The 25,822-nt window shown below is 34.5% G+C and overlaps 1 long non-coding RNA gene across 1 annotated transcript in view; it reads right to left on the reverse strand.

The window, feature by feature from the left end:
- The window catches only part of LOC117085917, a 419,918-nt gene extending 394,559 nt beyond the window's left edge, over window positions 1-25,359 (reverse strand). The window contains exon 1 of the long non-coding RNA XR_004438131.1: window positions 25,297-25,359. This is a non-coding gene — a long non-coding RNA (uncharacterized LOC117085917). The remainder of the gene's footprint in view (window positions 1-25,296) is intronic.
- Between the last annotated feature and the right edge of the window lie 463 nt (window positions 25,360-25,822).

A 25,822-nucleotide genomic window follows, 5' to 3' on the forward strand; every position in this document is an offset into this window, starting at 1 on the left:
AAATATGAGAGGGAGTTATTTTTAATTTTCTTCTTCTTCGAAATAGTAACACTGAAACAGTTAATAACATGAAACAACACCATAAATGGCACATTTCTACCTTGTGGAAATACCTGTAGTACATATTAAATAAAAACTTTCCAAGATAACCAAAAGCAGAGAGATGGTTGTAAAACATTCCATGTACTCATCATCCAGTCTCAACAATTACTGACATTTTGTCAGACTTGTGTCATTGTTAAATAACCATTCCAGTTTTCCTTTATGTGTATACACTGTTTTAAAGCAAATAATAAAAATTATGCTATATTACCCATAAATATTACTAAGCATTTTAACCCCATAAGGACTTTTAACATAATCACCACAATATTATTACACTTCATACAGCTAACTAAATTTTTTATCAATATTGAAATTTCACCAGTTGTGATAAAAATATATTTTTGTTTTTTGTTTTTTGTTTTTTTCAAAATGACATTCAGCAAGTATCCACACATTGCATGTGTAATTAGGTTTAAGTCTTTTTTATTCTATAACATCCTTCCTTCCTTCTCTTTGCTTTTATTCCCTTCCATGTCATTGTTTTTTTGTTTGGTTTGATTTTTCAAAATTTATGTTATCTGTTTCATAAAATATCTCATATTCTGGTATTTGAATGACTGATTCCTCATGGGTTTGTGTACTTCTACCCCTATGTTTCTTGTAAAGTGGTATTAGTTCAGATTTATGTTCAATTTGTGTAAGCAAGGACGTTTTATGGATACTTTTTATTTTATTACATTATGGAGTATTTAATGTCTACTTATCCTACTTTTAGAGATGCTAATTATAACCAGTGGTTTATAATAAGATTTACAAAATAAGATTTACAAATGTTCCCCACACTCTTTCAACTAATGGTTTTAGTATCCATTGATGATAATTTGTTATGTAACTAAGAATTGCAAATTGCAAAATAAAATATCATTCCCGTCATTCTTTTACATGTATTAGACATATTATTTTTAATAAGGAAGCATTATTCTACATCAAGTATTCTGTGAGACTAAAATATAAAATGTACAATGAGTTAGTTTGCTACGGCTGCCATAACACACTTGGTGACTTAAACAACAGAAGTGTTTTTTTTTTGTTTTTTTTTAAGTTCTGGAGGCTCAAGTCCAAGACAAGATGTCAGCAGGACTGGTTTATTCAAAGGCCTCTTGTTTTGGCTGTAGATGGTCATCTTCTCACTGTATCTTTACATGGCTGTTCCTCTGGTGTTTCTCTTTTCTTATCAGGACATCAGTTATATTGGATAAGGGACTCCATCTTTATGACTTCTTTTACCTTGATTATCTCCTTAAAGGCCCTATATCAATATAACAGTTACATTCTGAGTTACTGAGGGTTAAAAATTCAACATAAATTTCAGAGAAACACAAAGCAGTCCAAAATTTATGGAAAAGGCAGAATAAATGTTTTCTTCTATCCTTTTAATTAATCACTTTCAAAATAATAACATTACCTAGAAACACTCACTAATAACCAGTGCCATTTCATCATTTTTATTTCAACAAAAAAATGAAATTTTTAATGCATATATGGTGGGTTAAAATGTATTATACTAATTATTAATCTTTATGTTGTCATAGTTATTTCATTTTAGGCTAGCAGGAATAAAGTAAAATGTAGCATTTCTTTTCTTTGTAACTTGACTTTTCTTTGCACATTTTTGTGCAGGGTATTTATATTTTACTTCTTAACTTACAGACTACCAATAAGAAATATTATGGTTTTATCTATGGATAATATAAGGTATATATTCTAGCTTGCCAAATATTTTTATTTTCATTTTCTATGCAAATGTCTCTTTTATGTTCTATATTGTCAAATGTATCCACCTTTATTAGTCCATTTTCACACTGCTATGAAGACATACTTGAGTCTGGGTAATTTATAAAGAAAGGAGGATTAATTAACTCACAGTTCCACTCACAGGGGAGGCCAAAGGAAACTTAAAATCATGAGGAGAGGGAAAGAAGTCACGTCCTGCATGTGGCAGGCAAGAGAGAGCAAGAGCAGGGAAAAATGCTTCATAAAACCAGCAGATCCCATGAGAACTCACTCACTATCCCTCACCACCACAAGTACAACATGGGGGAAACCACCCCCATGATCCAATCACCTCCCACCTGGCTCCTCCCTGGACATGTGGGGATTATGGGGATTACAATTTGAGATGAGAATTGTGTGGGGACACAGCCAAACCGTATCATTCTACCCTGGTCCCTCCCAAATCTCACATTCTCACATTTGAAAACACAATGATACCTTCCCAGCAGTCCCCCAAAGTCTTAACTCATTTCATCATTAATCCAAAAGTTCACAGCCCAAAGTCTCATCTGAGACGAAGCAATTGCCTTCTGCCTATGAGCTGGTAAAATAAAAATCAAATTAGTTCCTTCCAAGATACGATGGGGGTACAGCATTGGGTTAATACACCCATTCCAAATAGGAAAAATTGGCCAAAACCAAGGGGCTACAGGCCCCATGCAAGTCTGAAATCCACAGGGGCAGTCATTAAATCTTAAAGCTCCAAAATGATCTCCTTTGACTCCATGTCTCACATCCAGGGCATGCTGATGCAGGGGTGGGCTCCCACAGCCTTGGGCAACTCCTTCATATGCTGGTTTTATGTGCCTATTCCAGGTGTATGGTGCAAGATGTTGGTGGATCTACCATTTGGGGGTCTGGAGGATGGTGGCCCTCTTCTCACAGCTCCACTAGGCAGTGCCCCAGTGGGGACTCTGGGTGGGGACTCCGAACTCACATTTCCCTTCCACACTGCCCTAGCAGAGGTTCACAATGAGGATGCTGCATCTGCAGCAGATGTCTTCCTGGACATTCAGGCATTTCCATGCATCCTCTGAAATCCGGGCAGATGTTCCCAAACATCAATTATTGACTTCTGTGCACTCGTAGGCCCAACACCACATAGAAGCCACCAAGACTTTGACCTTCTGAAGCAATGGGCTGAGCTGTACCTTGGCCCCTTTTTGGTATAGCTGGAGCTGAAGTAGCTGGGACACAGGGCACCAAGTCTCAAGGCTGCACAGAGCAGAAGGGCCCTAGGCTTTTTCTATGAGACCATTTTTCCCTGATAGGCCTCTGGGCCTGTGATGGGAGGGGCTACCACCAAATTTCTGACACGCCCTGGAGACATTTTCCCCATTGTCATGGTGATTAACATTCAGCTCCCTGTTACTTATGCAAATTTTTGCAGCCTGCTTGAATTTTTCCTCAGAAAATGGGTTTTTCTTTTCTATGGCATTGTCAGGCTGCAAATTTTCCAAACTTGTATGCTCTACTTCCCTTTTAAATATAAATTCAAATTTCAGGTGATCACTCTCAAGTTCAAAAGTCCACAGATCTCTAGGGCAGGGGCAAAATAATGCCAATCTCTTTGCTAAAGCATAGCAAGAGTCATCTTTGCTGCAGTTTCCAACAAGTTCCTCATCACCATCTGAGACCACCTCAGCCTGGACTTCATCGTCCACATCATTGTCAGCATTTTGGTTAAAACCATTTAACAAGTCTCTAGGAAGTTCCACACTTTCCCACATCTTCCTGTCTTCTTCTGAGCCCTCCAAACTGTTTCAACCTCTGTACGTTACCCAGTTCCAGAGTTGTTTTCACATTTTCAAGTATCTTTATAGCAATACGCCACTCTCCATGGTACCAATTTACTGCATTAGTTCATTTTACACATTGCTATAAATACATACCTGAGACTGGGTAATTTATAAAGAAAAGACGCTTAATTGACTCACAGTTCCACATGGCAGGGGAAGCTAAAGGGAACTTACAATCATGGCAAAAGGGGAAGAATTCGCGACTTACATGGTAGCATGAAAGAGGGAGCAAGAGCCTTATAAAACCATCAGATCTCATGAGAACTCACCTACTATCATGAGAACAGCTTGGGGAGACCACCCTCATGATCCAATCCCACCTATTCCCTCCCTAAACACATGGGGATTACAACCAGAAATGAGAATTGAGTGGGGACACAGAGCCAAACCGTATCACCATCTTTTCTTTAATTGCCTCAAATAAATTAAAAGTTATGGTTAGGAAATACTCTCTACTCCTAGGTAGTAATAAATTTCAATTTAATTATTATTTTAATACTTATATATTTAATTTCAAAAGTCTGACTCCTTTGGAATTTATCTGGACAGATTTGGTGAGGATTATACATAATTTTCTTTTTTCTATATGATGAATTATTGCTTCAAACATTATTAATTAGTAAAGACTCAATCATATCACTCAATAATAGCATCAATTAAATAACAACACCTGGAGGTGGCTGAGACCTATTCTACCTGATGTGATATATTTTGCTGGAAATCTGAAAACTATATATATATATATATATATATATATATATATATGTAACTTCTCTTATATTTCAGATATAGAGGCCTGGAAACCGAGAGATGAATTTAAAAGTACTTCCTCTCAACTGTACTTCAAATGGCCCTTCAGGTTCATTTTTTCTCCTGTTTAATAATGTCAGCTCTGTTAGTTTAGAGATCTACTTCCCAACAGAATAGTGTTTCCACCTAGGGACACAGTGGTTCCATTTAGCTGTAAGTCAGGATTGTCATCCTAGTTATTTGTACTTTCTGAGTCTCTGAGCCAATAGAGAAGTTACTGTACTGGCTTGAGTGATCAGCTTTTATTATCAAGAAGAGTGTGAGGTGAGGAGGGGGCAGGAGCAGTAGCTCAAGCCTGAAATCCCAGCAAAAGATCAGTGGAGGCCAGGAGTTCGAGACTAGCCTGAATGACATAGTGAGACCTCATTTCTAAAAAAAAAAAAAAAAAAAAAAAAAAAAATTAGGCGTGATAATGCACACTTGGAAGGCTGAGGTGGAAGAATCACTTGAGTCCCAGATGTTGAGGCTGTAGTGAACTATGATTGCTCCCCTACATTCCAGCTTGGGTGACAGAGCGAGGCAGAAAGAAAAGGAAATGAGAAGAGAAGAGAAGAGAAGAAGAAAAGCAAAGAGCAGGAGAGAAGAGAGAGAGAAAAGAAAAGAAAAAAGAAAAGAAAGAAAATAAAAGGAAAAAAGAAAAGAAAAAAATAATGAGGGGGTTCCTGCTACATATGACAGGGCAAAGGAGGAGAGTGGATGGAGTCTAGAAAATTGTTTAGATTACCATTTGGTGCTTTATATCCAATGGTAAAAGTTAGTGGAAGACTATGTCAACTCAATACAAACAGGAGTACTAAAGCTCATCATGTGTCAAAATAAGGGTTTTGAGTCACCCTGGTAAGCACAGATCCTTAAGTAGGTGTTTTGACTGAGAACAATGGCAAATATAACAGCTAGTGGTTATGGGAAGTCATAAGTAACAACAATGATAAGATTAGAAGAACTACTGAAATGTCCAAATCTGAGGCACTATTCAAGAGCCATTTACATTGGATTCTATGTAAAGGCACACACTCACAGCACAAAACTAGTGCTAGAACAAATACGAAATGTAATCCGAAAAGTTGTTCAGTGCAGTCTCCTGAGCTATGATTTCATAACTAACAAGGACTGTGAAAATGATACAAATTTTCTTTGTTCTGTAGTCTGTATACGCCATGATGGTGGTCATGAAAATCAAATTTATCAGCTCCAAATTTATAAGCTAAATTGGCAGTAAGTCAATTTAGATTTGCACCTGAGCCACAAGAATAGTGATCACCACCAAAAGATGAAAGAACTCTTTCATAGGGGAAAAAGAGAACTCATCCCTGTTTATGGGTGAGAGGGCTGCATTATGTCAGGAACATATTACTGTTGCAATTTCTGCTCCTTTATTAGGTTTCTTTGTGGAGTTTCCTAGTGGGAGAATTAGGAAAGATACCATCCAAAGGTTCCTTCTGAAAACATTCCAGTTCCCTTTAACTATGACTTCAGTGTTGTGGATTCTAGAATGCTAATCTTTGTCTCTCTGTGATTCCCACATAGCCTGGGTCCTGGATAGGATTTAGATGCCACAGATACTCTCGTAGTGCCATTTGGCTGTAGAACAGAATTGAGTGTAAAGAAAAGCAGAATATAAAGCATTTATTTACTGGCACGTATAGAAATATAAGGTGTCATTCTGCTGTCAGCATGTCAGAAGATTTTAGACCTTTCTGCAGTGGTTATGAAAGCTTTAACCATGTTACAGGGGCAGACTATTACTGGAGTTTGAAAGCTACTCTTGGAGACATGGGCTGCCTACTATTTTGGCCTTCCAACAATTTTATAAGAAACTCAATAGATGACAATAAATACCTTCAAGCTTAAAATCGCGGTTATGATTTCTGTTGTGTGCAATGAAACTCTGAGTGAAACAGGTAACATATTCTGCTTATCAGATTTACACCATCTTTGCTAAAACAAATGTCTTGCAAAGATATGACATCAAGTTCTGTAATTAAACAAGGAAAGAGAAAAACTATCAAATTATAATTTAAAAAAAGAAAAAAGAAATAACTATTCTTAACATGTCTAGTAGAGAACTGCAATATGTAATTGATTTCAGAAAATACAGTTTAAATGAAAGCAAATCATTTTTTATGATTCTGTACTTCATACACAATGCAGAGTATCAGGATTCTACCATGTTGGTAACATTTCTGTTTTTCCTTTTGTAAATTCAAGAATTATAGAAGAGAACAAAATATTAAAATTCAGTAACATTTCTGTTTTTCCTTTTGTAAATTCAAGAATTACAGAAGAGAACAAAATATTAAAATTCATTCAAATAAAATAGTCCAGAGAATATTTCTAGATTTAAACTTTTAGAGTAAAAAAAGTTTAAAAAGAGACAATTATTTTATTAACGATGAAAAAGTGAGACAATATACAACATTTTAGTATTACAGTTCTCACTTTGTGATTGTACTGAATTCATATCTGTATATATATTTATGTGTGCTATTTTATTTACCTTTAATGAGAGTTGATTAATAATAAAGACTTTTCTCTTTAAGTGTTGTGAAGAATAATTAACAAAAATGACTCTTCTGAAGATTAATGATGTGATCTAGGTACCCAGCTAAACAAGTTATGTAAACATTGCATAGAAGGGAGGCATATAAATCTATCATACATATTTTGTACTGGACAACACAACCGTCTGGGAGGATGCAAAGATTTATTGCCCAAGTGCTGTTGTTGTATGTAGTTCTCTTTTTCACATCTCAGTAGTTTTGTCTGGAATGTTGTCTTAGCCATAGTTTCTCATACTTTATCATTAACAAATTTCTAAGCTATGACTTAAGTCATCTAAATTAGCCATTTATTACATTATTCACTCATATTGTGGACAATTTTTTATTACTCTGAAATCTATAGTAATAAAAATATATACAATGACTTTAAGCCCTAAGTATTTCACTTATAGTCTTTCAATAGTCTATTCAATTAGCTTGTTTAAATATTTCTTAGTGTTTTAGTGGTGTCAGAATTGACAAATAAGTTTTAAAAATTGATGCTGCTGATAAAATGGTACTTTTACCATGCCTTATGATTTCACTTTCTATAAATGGTTCAAGAAAAATGTGCTGTTAAGTACTATTGCAAAAAACTCTTTTGTCACTTTTTTTGATGTATGATTAGAGAGGGAAAGACAAGTATAAGAAGGTTTTCTAGATCTGAACCATTGATGGGTAAATTGGAAAACATCACTTCATATGTCACATGAGGAATAACTCAACCAGAGCTCAGTAATTTATTGGGTTACTCTATCCCAAATAGGACTAGACTTTGTTGAACGAAGATGAAAACAAGATAATTCCTAATTTCAAGGATTTATGATCTGAAACTCATATATCCAGGTCTTACCAAAGAATAAGTAACTCAGTATTATAAGAGATAAAGAGAATTACACACTTGAGTATGATTTTACTTTTCTGTGATGTTGAGGAAACCACAGAAGACGCCAGATAAACTTTAAATGATCTTGAATAATGAATAGGATTTTGGAACAAAGAAGACACTTCAGGTAAAAAAATCATGAGCATGAACAATAGAAATTATCTAGAAAAAAATTTGGTCATAAGTGTCTAATATAGCAGTACCCTAAATAATGAATGTGGCTATTCATTTGTTATAAAATCAAATGTGTGGTTTATATTTTTTCTGAATAAAACACAAAAATTCAAAAGTTACCAAAAGTTTACGATGAAATGCAAACTTCTTTATCTTGTATTCCAGGTCAGAGAACAAATCACAAGGCTTTTATATTGTTTTTCACATTGTTCTATGTATATACAAGTATATACATTATTCCTCTTTTAATTTTTACACAAATACTAGCAAAAGACATATTATTCTCTATTTGTATTGTAACAGAATACCTCTCTGAGATTGTCCTCATCATCCGTATTCTTCTTAAATCTGTGAAAATGAAGTTGAATTGACTAGTTTCAACAAAGTAATAGATTACAGTCTGATTACAAGAATCAGTAGAACGCAGTGTTGGCCAGAAACTGGAAGCATGATGTATAGACTGCTGTCAAATATTGGTGATGAAAGGAAGAGACAAAATGAAATATTTGCATAATGAGCTATTTTAGAAGATAAAATTTCAAAATCCTATATTTATCAAGTCTAAAACTTTGGGAAAATTCTCTTTCTTGAGCTTCAGTTACTACATTTGTATAATGAAGGAAAATAATAACTAATTCACAGGATCGTTGTAACATTTAAATGAATCTACAGTTTCTGGCCCACAATACTTATTTTTATGGCATTTTCTAATTATTTAGTAATTATCCATAATTTAATAGCAAAAGCCTACAGTCATCAACGTTACTAATGTCTCAATTATATGTGCACTGTAACTGTATTTAGATTTTAGTATTGTTTTGGATACTTACTGATGTAATATTTGAGTTCTATGAAGTAGAATTACAGTGATCAGTAGTTTCTTTAGGATAATTCTAGCTGGTGAAGCAAGGAAACCCCAAAATAACAGTGGCATCACAGAATAGTTTGTCACTTATTACACTTCCTAATGCAGGTGTTCTTAGTTAGTGGGTAGATCTCTCCCATGCAGTGACTCTGAAACTTAGTTTTCTAACATCTTTTGATGCCCCAGTCCTCCAGGACTTTGAAGTCCTCTGCATCTGGGCAGTGGAACAGAAGTGTGGAGAAGCTTCATCATCTGCTCCTTAAATGCCCTAGTCAAAAAGGGATACTCATCACTTCTGTTCATATTTTATAGGGCTACAAATAGATGTGAAAAGAGCAAGAAAACATAGCCCTGGCAAGATAGTTGCCTTCTGATGACAACTCTGCACTCTGGAGGTAGACAAACTTTGGTCAATCGCTGGCAGTTTTAGCCATATTAGTCCAGTACTCACCCTCACAAATGAGGAAACTTAGGACTTGACAATTGTTGATCTAATAGATACTTACTGTTTTTTTAATCATGTTTTCTTGATCTAATGGTGTTTGGAAGCACAATGGGTAGGACTAAAATGTGAACCATTCGAAAGGAGGAAACGTTAGATTATTATACTAAGCAAATAATGTTGCCAATATATTTGCACAATTATAGGACATAGACTCTCATTTTCCTGTTTAAAGTAAGTATGTAGTATTAAAGAATTAACATAAAATATGGCATTATTAAGAAGATCTATAATTTTGGTGCCTGGTCCTTATTTAGGAGTTTAGCACCCTGGTTGCATACATCATGATAATGAAAAAGCATTATTCTGTTTTATGCTGCCTGCAGAAAAAAAAAAAAAAAGAAGAAGAAAAATAGGAACTGTCTGTGCAGCATGAGCCACAGTATATATATACTTCTTCTAAACTTCCTCATTAATCAGCACAAATATTTTTCTAAGTATACATTGGAGGGTCTTTGCACCTAATCAGTTATTGAAGTAGTAGGAAAATTATACCCTACTGTGTGTAAAACATTTCTAAGCTATTCAAAGAAGACATTACAAAGATATTTTAAAAAGATACTATAATATAGAAAAACACCTCATGCAGATGTATCAATCATTAGCATCTCATCACTATATGGTGTTCCTAACCAAGTTGAAATTGTTTTCAAATACTGGTTGAGTAAATGAAGAAGGAAAATTGTATTGTGTTAACAGAAATGTGTGTTCATTCACCCACCCACTGAACACCTATTACCTGCCAGACACTGTTCTGGACACTAGGGATCCAATAGGGAATAAAATACATGAGTTTCCCACTTGCTTATTTTTCTCTTACTTTACAAACCTGGAACTCTTTAAACAACTAACTGAAAAACACCACACAAAATTAGGCAGCTATTTTTGAAGAATGAATTTTCTTGGATTGCCTGCTTTGAGCATCATAAGTTTGATGAGGTATGAAGAAAAAATACAGATGCACAGCATTAATTAAAATAACCAGCAGTTCCACCAGAGGATTCCAAAAGGGATTTAAGGACTCACTCTGCCAGAACAGAGGCGGAGTCAGAAAAGGGTGATGAAGCAGATTTACAAGACGGGCTCTCAGAAAATTTGCTTGGACATGCAGAACCATGCTTCCAAGTACTATTGTTACCAAAGCGAATCTGCAGCGAACGTGATCCTTGCTTTCTAGAAGGAAAGAATTTGGCTGAGGGGCAGAAGTATGTTTAAGGCAGAGGGAGAGACTGAGGCAAGTGTTAGAGCAAAAGTGAGAGTTTATTTAAAACTTCTAGAGCCGTAGTGCAAGGAAGCAAAGCACACTTGGAAGAGGGGTCAAGTGGGTGCCTTGAGAGAGCCAAGTGCACCGTCCAACCTTTGGTTTGGGATTTTAATACATTAACTTGGTTCCGGGATTTGAGTTTCTCCTCCCTTGATTTCTCCCTTGGGGCAGGCTGTCCACATGCACAGTGGCCTGCCAGCCGTTGGGAAGGGGTGCATACACAGTGTGATTACTGAAGTTGTGCGCATGCTTACTGAGGTGTTTTCCCCTCATTAGACAAAAATTCCCAGAGGAAGGTTATATACCGGTTAAAATTTGCCATTTTGCCTCTTAGCGCATGCTTGAGCCCGCTAGCCCAACCCCTGAGATCTTACGGGAATGCTGCTGCTCCTCCACAGCTCCAGGAGTTTCCTATTTATTGGGAGACTGCCGGTCCCTGGCACCGGCTTTGACCAATTCTAATTTCAGAGACACAATTTAACAACCACCTGACCATCACCTGATGGTCCCCGGAAGTTACCTGGGGTCGGAAGAGGCTCTCCTGCCTGGCTCATGTCTGCCTAACTACCTACTGTATCTAACACTATGACTTGGAGAAATACTTATTGGGGACTTTTAAAGAACTACAGAATATCCTAAGACTTGTGCCTATGAGGATTTACCAGTTGCAGGATATATAATTTTGAAATAATTTGTCTTTGAAGATATTAGCTTCTGATATATTGCAAGTAAGGTATTGAGAAGTTAATAGAGTTTGGTGTCAGGTTTCTGATGGAGAATTTGAAGATACGTGTTTACATTTCCATAAAGTAAATTTGACTGAGTTATGCATCACATATATCTTGGTCATAATTCACAATTATTAGGAAATTTGAAAATAATTTTTTAACAAAAGCAAATTTGAGAAAGTCCATTTTTAAAGTTGCTAAAATAAGGGGCTCAGTGTATTTTTAGTAATTGGAAGACTGGTTGATTGAGAAATACAATTATTTTAGTAAAAATGTATTTTCTTTCCAAATAAAATAAAAATTTATGAACTATCATAATTTCTAAAAATTTTAGGATTAAGTATAAAAATTATAACTGGGTCTTGACATAATAAATGTAATCGAAATACATTTTATGAGTTAAAAGCTTATAAATCTTTTTATTCATATATTATGCTATGGCTTATACATTATATTGCTCACTGGTAAACTATAAGTTTATGTGTCTATGTGGACAATAAACACAGATTTTGTTTGGTTATATAATGATATTTTATACATATATATTGAAAAACATCCATTTGTTTGATTTATTGGTCCATTTTAACAAGCACTTCAAAAATTATATTTTGGTTTCTATTTTCCCCTATCAACATCAGCATTCTGCATTACTTGAAAATATTAATATTAAACAAAAAAGGAAATATTATGAAAGGAATACCTGTGGGAATTTAGTTGGTAGTTTGTTCCCTTTCTATTTAAACTGTGGCCCACAAATTGGCAGCATTAATATCACCTGGGAGCATATTAAATCAGAATCTGCATTTCACAAGATCCCCAGGTGATTGTATGAGCATTAACATTTGAGAGGCCCCCGTGTGGTGTATGCAACAACTTTTTTTCTGCTTTCTCCTTGCTAGCAAACCCATACTTTGTTCACATTTTGGGTGGTCATGTTAATTATGATCCCTTCCCAGCCCCAGGGGACAAAGGTTGATTAGACTAACCCAAGCATGATAATTTAATTTCCCTTTCCTGTCACTGTTTAAGCAGGGGGATGGGTCGCAACCCTAAACAAAGCACCATAGGGAATATTTTGAGGACAGAATAACATGTTGTTACTCTGAAAAACGTACACCAAACAAACAAGAGCATGGATCCTCTTTTGCTCTGGATATTTTCCTTTTGCAAACAATATCTAATATGGAACAGCGTTCTTGGAACTATGAGGAGAAGGCAAGGGAAAGCAGAGAAACTGATGGAGGGTCTTAAGGCCGAGCTAGAGTTCTTTCATTTGTTCCATGAGTACCTCTGCTGCCAGCATTCTTGTTAACGATATAATGAACCCTTTATTGTTGACCTCTTTCAGTTGCCTGTTACTTATCCTAATACAGATATCAATTTATAATTATCATTGGGATCAAATAGCTAGATTAGCCACTTTGTCTTTAAATCATCACCTTCTTAATCCACAGATGGGATAATTTGTATAGATTTGTGTCAGTGAACTAACACAAGAGATGGATGATGGGATATTCCCCAAAGAATGGCAGCCTTACAGCACATTTAATTGTTGGACTATAATTGAAATAAAGGTATACTCAAATTTCCCTTTGTGGATTTTCATGCTATTTAAAGATTAAATGTATTGGTTTTCTATCATCTATTATGTTAGTTTGGAAGAAGGAGAAAAACAGTAACCACATTTGGATATTAATTTTGATTGAATACATGTTTACAGGTTTTAGTGACTTTCTTAAATCACTCATAACAATAATTGTTACATTTGACTTCTTATAAAAATCATTCTGAGGAGCTTAATTTAAGAGCAAAATTAATGCTTACATTCTACTTTTATTGTGCACTGCTAAATAAGATTTTTCATTAGATATGTGTTTTCATTAGATATATTCTGTAATTACATATAAGTTTTCATTAGATGTATGATCATTAGATATATGGAATTTAAATTTTATTGGACAGTATTGATCTAATATATTGTACCAGGCATTTAGGAGATATACTTTATTTGGAAAATATTTATGAATTTTTAGCTCACTAAGGTCACTGCATTTTCACATTAATATTTATATGTGCATCTTAATTCTTTGGTTAAAATAATTATTATTTATAAAAGTATGGGCCCCGTGTGGTGGCTCATGCCTATAATCCCAGCACTTTGGGAGGCTGAGGTTGGCGGGTCACCTGAGGTTAAGAGTTCCAGACCAGCCTGACCAACATGGAGAAACCCTGTCTCTACTAATAATACAAAAATTACCCAGGCGTGGTCAGTATATGCCTGTAATCCCAGCTACTCGGGAGGCTGAGGCAGGAGAATTGCTTGAACCCAGGAGGCAGAGGTTGCGCTGAGCCAAGATGGCACGACTGCACTCCAGCCTGGGCAATAAGAATGGAACTCCGTCTCAAATAAATAAATAAATAAATAAGTATGACAGATGGTATTTTTCCAGAGTTTGCTACAGGATTCTTTCTGGCCCCAGTGTGTTAGATGTGTTTTCAATAATATAGTCATTATGAATTAATGTTGTAATAGCCATATGTATATGTATATATATATATATATTTTTTTTTTTTTTGAGATGGAGTCTCGCTCTGTCCCCCAGGCTGGAGTGCAGTGGCCGGATCTCAGCTCACTGCAAGCTCCGCCTCCCGGGTTTACGCCATTCTCCTGCCTCAGCCTCCCGAGTAGCTGGGACTACAGGCACCGCCACCTCGCCCGGCTAGTTTTTATATGTTTTAGTAGAGACGGGGTTTCACCGTGTTCACCAGGATGGTCTCGAACTCCTGACCTCGTGATCCGCCCGTCTCGGCCTCCCAAAGTGCTGGGATTACAGGCTTGAGCCACTGCGCCCGGCCTGTATATGTATATATTAAACATATTTCTACTAAATTTATTTTAGCTTACAATCTTGTCTATAGCCATGATTCTCTATCCAGGTTACATATTCAAATTACTTAGGTTATTTTACAGAATACTAATGTTCTTCCCAAGTCAATTAAATTAGAATATCTGGGGAACGGACTTGGGCATTGATATTTTTCAAAAGTCTCTGTTCCATTTAAATGAGCAACCATTTTAGAAGCATTCTAAACCATCTAAAGGATGCAATAAAATAGATCTCACTGACTTAGTTCATTATTAGCCAAATATTTGCTTCTCCCTGCACCCAGCAAATCAGTGTCTCCATTTTTTATAGACACAATCTGAGACTGCTTTTATTCATAAAATATTTTTATAATGCATTTTAAATATTATATAAAGAAACACTAAGACCGTTAATATTAGAGATTAAAACAAGTTACTGACCTCTCAATTATTAGTGTCCTATTACCATAAAATGCATGTTTTTAAACAAATTTCTTAAATGTTGATTTAAAATTAGCAATTTCTAATTAAATTAGAAACTGACTCAACATTATTAATGTTTACTGTATTATTGGGAACAAACAATTTAGTAAAAAATGCAGTTATAGTATATTGATACTCAATTTTTATATACATCTCAAGTTTTATTTGGGAGTCTATGCTACTTGAATTACCTCTATATTTGACCATCATATTAATGCTAACATCTCACATAAGAAATAAAAATATATGAATACCACTGTATTTGTTCATTCTCATACTGCTATAAGAACATACCTGAGACTGGGTAATTTGTAAACAAAATAAGTTTAATTGACTCACAGTTCTACAAGGCTAGGGAGGCCTCAGGAAACTTATAATCATGGAAGAAGGGAAAGCAAACACATCCTTATTCACATGGTGGCAGGAGAAAGAAGTGCAGAGTAAAGTGGAGAAATGCCCCTTATCAAACCATCAGATCTCATGAGAACTCACCCACCATCACAACAGCATGGGGGGACCGTCCCCATGATCTAATCACCTCCCATGGTGTCTCTCCCATAAAACATGGGAATTACAATTCAAGATGAGATTCCGGTGAGGACACAGAGTCAGATCATACCAAGCATATAATTCTGTGGGCATTTAAATTTAAATTAATTAAAATTAAATAACATTTAAAACATAGTTCCTTAGTTGCACTAGCCACATTCAAGAGTTCAATAGGCCGGGCGCGGTGGCTCAAGCCTGTAATCCTAGCACTTTGGGAGGCCGAGACAGGCGGATCACGAGGTCAAGAGATGGAGACCATCCTGGCGAACACGGTGAAACCCCGTCTCTACTAAAAAATACAAAAAACTAGCCGGGCGAGGTGGCGGGCGCCTGTAGTCCCAGCTACTCGGGAGGCTGAGGCAGGAGAATGGCGTAAACTCGGGAGGCGGAGCTTGCAGTGAGCTGAGATCCGGCCACGGCACTCCAGCCTGGGCGACAGAGCGAGACTCCGTCTCAAAAAAAAAAAAAAAAAAAAAAAAAAAAAAAGAGTTCAGTAGCCACAGATGGCTAGCAGCTACCTTTGGACACAACAGACATAAAATATTTTCATTGTCACAGAAATTCAACTGAACTATATTGATCCAACATATTGCACAAGGCCTTTGAGGCAATACTTTTATTGGAGAAAGCTTCATAAATGTTTAGCACACTAGGCCATCACATTTTCACTTTTGTGTTTACATACAAATGATTTCTTTGTTTTAAATAATTACTATTTGTAAAACTGTGGCAGATGGTAATTTCCAAAATTTGCCACAGGACTATTTCTGGCCACAAATGCTGTTTTAGAACTTTGCCACTTCTCTTCAGGAGGTACAGTTTATTTTCTCTTCCCCGGAACCTCAGTGTGCTTGTGACTTGGAATCAATAGACTACCAAAGAAGTGATGCTCTGTGATTCAGGAGGCCAGGTCATGAGGAGGACATGCCTTCAGTTTGACTCCGTCCTTTGTGGTATGTTTGCCCTGGAAACCAGCTACTTACTGTAGGAAGCCCAGAATACATGGAGTGGCCACATGTAAGTTTTTGTCAACAGCCAGCCAGAAAAGTGAGTGAGACGTCAGCTGATTCCAGTCCTCAGCATTTATGTCCTCTGGTGGATAGATGTTTTATTCCACTAAATTTTGGGAGTCCATAAATGAATTAAATGTACTTAAACCTTAACATGAAATTGTATTCTGTGCATGTGTATTCTATGCATCTTGAGATTTGGAGAATAGTAAATTGGCTGGTCAATAGAGAGAAGCTGGGCTTAAAGTCAGACAAAATCAGATTTGAATTCTGGATTCTGTGATTCCTGGTCAAATAATAATAATAATAAAAATAAATACTTCTATTTCAAAGTTGTGATGAGATTATTGTTAAATATAAAACATCTAACCTAGTACCTGGAACATAGTCAATAATTAATAATTGGTGTGTTTATTACTATAACGTTTTGGATGACCAGAAACTTTATAGGAATAATAGTACTTATGAACATTTACTTGAGTGCTTATGTATCATGTACTAAGATTGATGTATGTGTTGTCTCAGGTAGTAACTAATTTATTTAATTCGTTAAATCATTTTATACACACTTAAATCATGTTGCAGAAACTCATCCTTTTTTTATTATCAAAAACTGTACATTTATATATATATATATATATATATATAGGTTTGAACATATACACCTTTGAAACCCTCACCACAATCCTGTCCTTCACCTCTAAAATTTCCTACTATCTCTCTCCCTGCTTTTGGTGGTAAAACACTTGACTTAAGATTTACCCTCTTAAGATATTATTTAAAGTGTGGAATACACGATTGTTAACTATAAGAAATGTGTTTCGCAGGAAGTCTCTAGAACTTATTCATCTTGCATAACTGAAACTTTATACCCATTGAACAAATCACTATTGTCTTTGCTTCTCTGAGTTTAACTATTTCATACCTATTATATAAGTGAGATCAGGCAGTATTTGTCCTTGTGTGCCTGGCTAATTTGACTAATGCCCTCCAGGTTCATCCATATTGTTGCATATGGCAGAATTCCCTTTTTTAAAGGCTAAATAATATCCAATTTTATTTATATATCACATTTTTAATCCATCCACCTGTTAATAGATATTTAGGTTGTTTTTATATCTTAGCTATTGTGCATAATACTACAGTGAACGTGGGAGTGCAGATATCTCTTTAAACACCTGATTTCAATTCTTTTGGCTATATACCTAGTGGTGGGGATTGCTGGGTCATGCAGTAGTTCTATTTTTAATTTTCTGAGGAACCTTCATGCTTTTTGTCCATAGGGGATGCACCATTTTATATTTCATCAATAGTATAAAAGTATTCCAATTTCTCCACATTTATCAACACTTTTTATATTTTCCTATTTTTTATAATAGTAATCATAACAGGTGCGAGGTAATATTACATTACAGTTTTGATTTGCATTTCCCTGATTAGTGATGTTATACATCTTTTATTATACTTGTTGTTCATTTATATGTCTTCTCTATAGAAATATCTATTCAAGTACTTTGCTTATTTTTTAATAAGGTTATTTGTTTTTACTTATTATTGGGTTGTAGGAGTTCTTTTATATTTTGGATATTAATTCATTATCAGGTACAATTTACAAATATTTTCTCCCACTGAATAGGTTTCCTTTTCACTCTATTAATAGATTGTTTTCTTTGCTATGCAGAAGCTTTTTATTTTGGTGTAGTCTCATTTGTGTAATTTTGCTTTTATTGCCCATGCTTTTGTTGTCATAGCTAAAAAAAAAAAAAAAAAAAAAAAAAAAAATCATGTTCTTAACCAATATCACAAATTTTGTTCTATTTCCCTCCAAAACGTTTACAGTTTCATGTCTTATATTTAAGTCTTTAATCTATTTTGAGCTGACTTTTTGTGTATGGCATAACACAAAGCACCAATTTAGTTATTTTGCATGCGGATATTTAAATTTCTCAATGTCACTTGTTGAAGAGACTGTGCTTTTCTCTTTGCTTATTCCTAGAACCCACTGAAGAACATTCAACAGTATAAGTGTAAGTTTATTTTGGGGCTTTTTATTGTTTCCAGTGTTCTTTCTTTTGCCAGTAATATACTGTTTTAACTACTATAGTTTTGTAATATGTTTTGAAATCATAGTGAGGCCTCCAGCTTTAGTACTTCTTTCTCAATATTGCTTTGTTTATCTAGGGTCTTTTGTGGTTACACGTGAATTTCATGATTGCTTATTTCTATTTCTGTAAAAATGCCACTGAGATTTTGATGTGAATAGCATTGAATCTATACATCATTTTGATTAGTAAGGACATTTTAACATTAAATCTTCCAATCCATTAACACTGGATGACTTTCCATTTATTTGTATCTTCTTTAATATCTTTAATCAATTTATTTTAAGTTTCAGTGTACAAAAGACTCATACAATCAATCAATTTAATATAGAGACATGTCTTTCTTCCAAATAATGTGTCAGCTACTGTTAATAAAAATAAAAACTGTGAGAATACTCTTTAAATATAAGTGAAAGATCAAAATATAGAATACTAATAGGAAATCTCTAATTGCTGTGTATATCATTTTAAACAGACAAGGAATTCTAGTTTGAAGAGTAATTTTTAGTTTCCTTTGTAACATTCAAGGGTAATTATTACTAAATAATATAATTTACATAATTTCAATGTGGTATAGCCAGTGCCTGCCTTATACACAAAAGCAAGGACAAAAAACATCACATAACCTGTAAATATTTAGGTTTAAAATATTAAGCCCAAACAAAAAAACTTGCTTGAGTTTGCATGTGCTATTTTTGTTAATATGGGCTTTACTGATAAAGACCAAAATATTACACTAATGATTCATTATTCCCTGGTTTCATGTGTAAAGGCATAATCTGTGAAAACTAATTGTATGTGCACACATTCATTTTCTAGAAAAAAAAAAATGTAACCATCTGGAGTAATTTTAGCAGCAGAAGCCAATATTTGTGCTATTTTCATTATAGGCCTTTCAATGAAACTCTCCATACGAGCAGGCAGTCAAAAAAAGAAACTAGTGGCCATTCAAGGACATGGCTCAAAGACTATTCTATTGGTGTGTGTGTGTAGCTTTTCTTAAAGCTGTGATCATTTTTTCAAAATGTGGTTTATCCAAGAGCACCATCTATTCAGACCATAAAATGGAGAGAAAAAAAACTCCGTGGTTCATTTAAACCACCTTTTTAATGTCAGAGAATTTTTAGCTGAAGAAAGGCATTTCCTTTATTGCCAGCTTATGTTGAATGAATAATTCAGAATGAAAGCAGTTGCAGCATGATGATAAAATTACATAAATCAAAGAGTAGCTGCTCAAGCAAATATCTGCAGAAAAAAAAAATAACAGTCCCTACTCTTCTGTTTACTTAGATGGTTATTTTGTTTGTGCAGATGTTCCAAAAACTATCATTACATGCATTTCTTTGTGATATGTATAACCTACTTGAAATGCTTGCTCTAAGAAATTTTACTTCTCTATTCAACATATCCTTAAGCCTGATTCCTTTCGTGTTGTCCAGAAGAATCTATACATTACATGACAGGCAAAGTTCAAGGCAGTTGCCCACTTGAGACCAGAGTAGAGAGTGAGAAGAAAGAAGGATATTGCTAATTACCAGATACCTATTTTGTCCTAGACACTGTACCAGGTGTTTTACCATTTTATTTTATTTTACCTCTCACAATGGCTTTCTGAATTATAATAATTATTCTTGCTTTCAGATAAAATTATCATAATATCATGATTTATTGTTTAGTGCTACACAACTATATAATATTGGAATTACATTTGAGTGGTCTATTTCACCCAAACCTCCTGTTCTTTTGAATATATAAGAAAGCAATTTAAACATTTGAAGTCATCATTAAGGCAAAAATGGCTTTAAAATAAAATGTTTTATAAAACCAGAAATTTAAAAGTTCTCAGTCACAGATAAAAACAGGATGGCCAGTACTTGGATGATATAAGTAAATGTTATTCCAGAAGTCTTACTTTTCTGGGGTACCTTTCAACAACATGATGTTTTTCCCTTGTTAAGACAGAGTCATATTTTAATACAAGGATTTCTAGAGCTATTTGCAAGGAAATCTTAGCCTGGAGCTCACTGCTTGGAAACGGCCTCTCCTCTGATTAGATTCATGCTAAAATTCACCACATGTCAAATCGACTTAAGAATTAAAAGTCGTATCTGCACGATTGCCTGAATAGCTTATTGATTCAAATTTTTTTTTAAATAATGAGTTCAGCAAAATCAGAAGGGTGACAAAATCCAATCATTTCAGCCAAAATGGTTTATTCCCTGGGCTGCATGCAGTCACAAATAGATGAGCGGGCTATCTCCATCAACATAAGGCTGCACATTGTCACCGGCTGTGTGCATTACCTATTTCCTTGCTGAGGAAGAAATCAATGCTGCCACTTTTGCCCAGCATTGCTTGAAATATTCATAGAGATCTATTCTAGAGGAAGCCTAATTTGCTGTATAAATTCTTATATTCTAATTGCTTATATAAAAATTATTACAGTATTTCTAGATAAAATAATCCTTAGCAATAAAAATATAGCTTTATTATATTAAAACTATTGATTTTAAAAGTATACCAACTCTTATCCTGTGGTTTTCTTTTTATTAGTCTGTAATAAGGCAAATTACTACATAAAATTATCAAAACATTCAAGTATGGGGGAGCATTAGATTTTAATAGGGTCAATAGTCTACATGAATGTATTGAACAATAAATTCTCTTGGAAGTATTTCTTTTATATATTCATTCCACTTTGGCTGTTCTAAGTAAGGTATATTTCTACCTTCATAGCAAACAGAGCCTGTGATTGACCATTAAAATCTTTCAATTCTTCTCATAATAGTTTTTGGACCTATAGTTATTACTTAAAATTCTATAACCTCATTTACATGCAAATATTATGCACTTGATTTGCTACAAGTTAAAATAAAAATATTTATTGGGCCTGACCTTGTGATCCGCCCGTCTCGGCCTCCCAAAGTGCTGGGATTACAGGCTTGAGCCACCGCACCCGGACACAGAGTAATATTTTAACATATAAAGGATAGTTATTCAGTACATTAGGCATCTGGGTGTCAAAGAGAAAGCCAGAAAATAAGGGAATATTAATTGTTATTTCCTATGTGATCTGGGTGTAGCTAAAATAGAACCAGTCGTAATTATTACTACTCCTTCAAAAAACCTCAACCAGTTATTGACTAGATAACTAATATTAAGTAGAAGATGGAAATAATTTTCTGGAAAATAATATTTTTTGAAGAAAATTAGGGTATTAGTTGTCAGAAAGTGAGTGAACAATAAATAAAATGAACAACAAAGTAACCTATTAGTGCAATTTAAACTTTAAAATGAGTGAACAATAAATAACCTACTAGTCTAAATTTTCAAATTTTTCAACATTGATATTAGTTATTCCTTTATTTGAAGTGTATTTTATGTCATATGAAATGTGCTGCATCAAAATAAAAATAAAGAGGACCATTATATAATTTGTTACTTTATACCTTTTTTTCTTTTGGAAATTCATAGAAAATGAGGATTTGATACTCTAGAATTGAGATGCAGTTTCCATGACAACCATGAGGCACAATACTGCATACCACTGTTGAAATGGCATTTGAATATCAAAAAGAATCTACTTCATTTTGTATTATTATTTTTCTCGGTTTAAATTATAATAATATAATCTTGTGTTTTGTTTTTAAGTAGGTGCATTGTTATAATTTTAGCAAGGGAGGTTGATTGAAGAAAGAAAAGTGTAACAAGTGAATCATTTATAAGAAATTCCATTATTTTTCTAATATTTATTATTTACATCAAGATGTCACAGTAAAAGATATCTGCCTTCTATAAAAGACAGCTTAAATTAAATATTTTAATTAGTGTAATGTTCAGTAATTCAAATTGTTTCATGACATTTACCCTAATGTAAATTACTTTCAATGCACATATATCAGCCTGACCCTCCTTAAATCTATATGGTAACATTTCCAACTCAGTTACGTTGTCTCTATTACTGTGTACTCATAAGCAACCTATTTCCAAACTGAACATATTACCTCTGCCTAAACCTTCCTCCTTGCATAGTCCCTTAATTCTGCTACTGGCGACACTATGTTACCAATTGCTCAGCCTCAAGCATTAGTCACCTTTTGACTTTTTCTTCTCCTTGTCATCATTTAATAAGTGAGAAACTAATCCTACATAGTCTATCAGAATACTCTGGTGATCTTCTAATTTAAACATTAGTGTAATATTCATTTAGTATTGTCAGAAGAAATATTAATTTTCTATTAGTAAATGTTTACCTATTTGTACATGAATTACAAGCATTTCCTGGAGTCAAACATATTATCATGATCTAGGAACGAAGAGACAGAGGAGTGGAAGAAGCCAGAAGGGCAAAACTGGAAGGGTATCCATGTTGCAGTGCTTGCTATTATTCTGTAACTGTGAGCAAAACAAAAGACGTTGTTTGGAAAGGAAATTATTTTTAAAAGTTATGTGAAGAATAGTTCTTATAGAAGAATGCCTTAAAGGGGAAAGATTAGTGGCCAAAATAACCAAACACACACACACACACACACACACACACATACACACACACATAAATATCCTACCATAGTTCAAGAAATAGACAATGCAGACATGGACTAGAATATTGTGAGTGAGATTTTAATAGATTTGATGAGTTGAAAACTTGTCTTGGTGTTTTAAAGCAACGAGATATGTTGACTGGTTTAAAAAGTGGAAAAAGTATGGTGTTTTGTAAGTATTTGGAAGAATAGTTAGGATTTCGATAGATAAGTGGGAAAAATGGAAAGAGTCCTTGAAACAAGAAGAAAAAAAACATAAACAAAAGAATTATATGAACAGTGTGGTGCTTGTTTGTGGAAAATAATATTATTTTTAAAATTGAGAAACCTAGAAAAATAAGGAATCAAAATGTAAAGTTAGGGTTAGTCTCTTTATAAAAATGCCAGATCATAAGGATAATTTTCATAAAATTATTTGCTATTAGACTTCTTCAAGATTCTGAATTATTTTCATACTAAGCAATTAGGTTAAATGAATAACCAATAATATAATTTCAGTGGGCAATTTTGACAAATGAGTTAATCTATAATTTTACTAGCTATATGCATACAAAATCAAGATTGTGCAAAGAAAATGTATATTTTATTGGATAATTTCAGAATCAACGTGGGATGTTGGATACATATATTTATATCTGTGCACACCTGAAATTCCATTACACCAGTTAAAAATATACATATAAATATTCAAAGGGAAATAGAACCAGAAAGACAACCATGATAGACAAGACTTCAACGTTTTTTGCAAGGTGAAGGTGAAAAAGGAAAGGGAACACAGAAAGCTGAAAAACTGACTGCACAGGGAGAAGACAGCGAGAAGCAAAACTGTTCATAAAGCACAACTATAGAAAGGCTCAGGAACTGAATTTACTGGCTGAAGGGCCAGGTGGAGGTGAAGCTTGACGCTGAAAGGAGGATTGGTCAAAGGTCTACAGTAAGGGTATTTAGACTATGAAGTCATATTCTCTATCGCATTTCTCTAGGTGATAACTCTTCCTCCACCTTACAAAGGAGAAACTGGATTAGAAAGCCTCTAGCCTTGGGCCCACTAAGCACAGTAGAAGCCACGAAGAACCTACTTCCATAGAGCATAGGGCTCAGTGAGGAATCTTCCTACTGTAATAACAGCAACACTCAACCATCAAGTGTGTCTGGTCTGTAAACATACCAAATACAGAGGAGATGGATGATTCCACTCAGGAGAAGAAATATCACCGTGGCAAAAGTATCTTTTTTTTTTTCACATTTTGTAGTCTTTCAATGAAATGACAATTTCTCTGCCATCGCATGAAACAACTTTCCCTAAGACTAGAACTTCTATCATTTCATCATTTCTAGAGGGATAACAGATGAAACAGTAGTTAATACTTAAATTTCATATTTATTCAGAGCACCATAAATTCAAACTTGTAGCATGCACCCAGGACCAATTATCTGTGAACTAGACTATTGAACCCAACGCTTTTTTTCCCCCGGGGTAAATATTTTGAGAAAATTCTTTAAAAGTTAATCCAGGACATGCTGGAAAGATCCTGGATAATTGTAGGCTGTCCTTTTGCTTTCAAATAAACCAATAAGGTGAATATTATACAGAATTAAACATCTATCACCTTTCAAGACCTCTCCTGAAATTTCATCTAGGACTAATAAAAGGTCATGTTAAAATGACTACATTGTTTGTTCTTTCTACACCTGAAAACTAAAGAACTAACCGTCTTTAGTTGAGTAGATTATTTCATATTATATTTAGCATCTCTATTCATGCACAGTCTCATAAAATAAGAATAAACTAGCATTTTCATTAAAGCAAAATATATTTTCATGATATATTTTAGTATTGCCTGACAAAGCTAAATATAATACTTAATGTTGAGTTCTTCAATGATATAGGCCTAGACATATACCCATTTTCAAGTAAAATACTCTATACATATAAACACCATCATGTTTACAAGAAACCAAATATATAGGAGTTGCTATTCTTTGAGCCCTTATTATGAACCTAGTGCTACTGAATTAATGCTCCTGTGAGGACAGTACTATTTTTATATCCATTTTATGACAGGAAAAGGCATAGACGTGTTAAGGCAATTTCCCAGGTTATATCATTAGTAATTGTCAGAAACAGCATTTCCACCTAAGTGTTCTTGCTCCAAAAGCACTATGCTATATTGCCTCTAATAATCACAATGTAAAATATCATCATAAATTTATCCTATCTTCAGACACAAAATTTGTTCACACAATTTGAGTTTGAAAAGATCCTCTCCACTGATGAGTTTTCCTGGTCTCTGCTTACCCAAAGCTGTGGAGGCAGGCTGCTGTGTTCTTAATCCACTCTCCTTTGTTTCTCAGCACAATTGCTCATTGTTCACCATTAAAGTCAACCCTAGGCTCTATGCTTATTTCTACTTCACACAGCTTATGGCTTCCTACTGCTTTAGCCAGTGTTTCTCCAAGTCTGATTCCTGGATAGCCTGAGACACTATTACTTAGGGTGCTTGTTTAAAATGCAGATTCTTATCCCCAGCCGAAATGTATTCTATCAGATACTTTGAGGTGTGGTATCCAATAATCTCTGTTTTGTCACAAAATCTTTAATGTGGTGAGTTTATTTACACAAACAGCACATGTTATACTCATATTTCTGAATGCATACATAAGAAACGGTAATAGTTGTTATTCCTCTTTGTGGAGCTAAACAATGAGAATAAGGCTCTAGAGACACTAGAACTTGCTAGTCTAAAGGCACTAGCTTTTTAAACAAAATATTTTGTTTCAGAATGTTCTAAATTTTTAACAAGCACCTAGATAATTCTTAAGTT

This window comes from Trachypithecus francoisi, unplaced genomic scaffold (assembly GCF_009764315.1).
Source record: "Trachypithecus francoisi isolate TF-2019V2 unplaced genomic scaffold, Tfra_2.0 Lachesis_group1, whole genome shotgun sequence".
Taxonomy (NCBI): Eukaryota; Metazoa; Chordata; class Mammalia; order Primates; family Cercopithecidae; genus Trachypithecus; species Trachypithecus francoisi.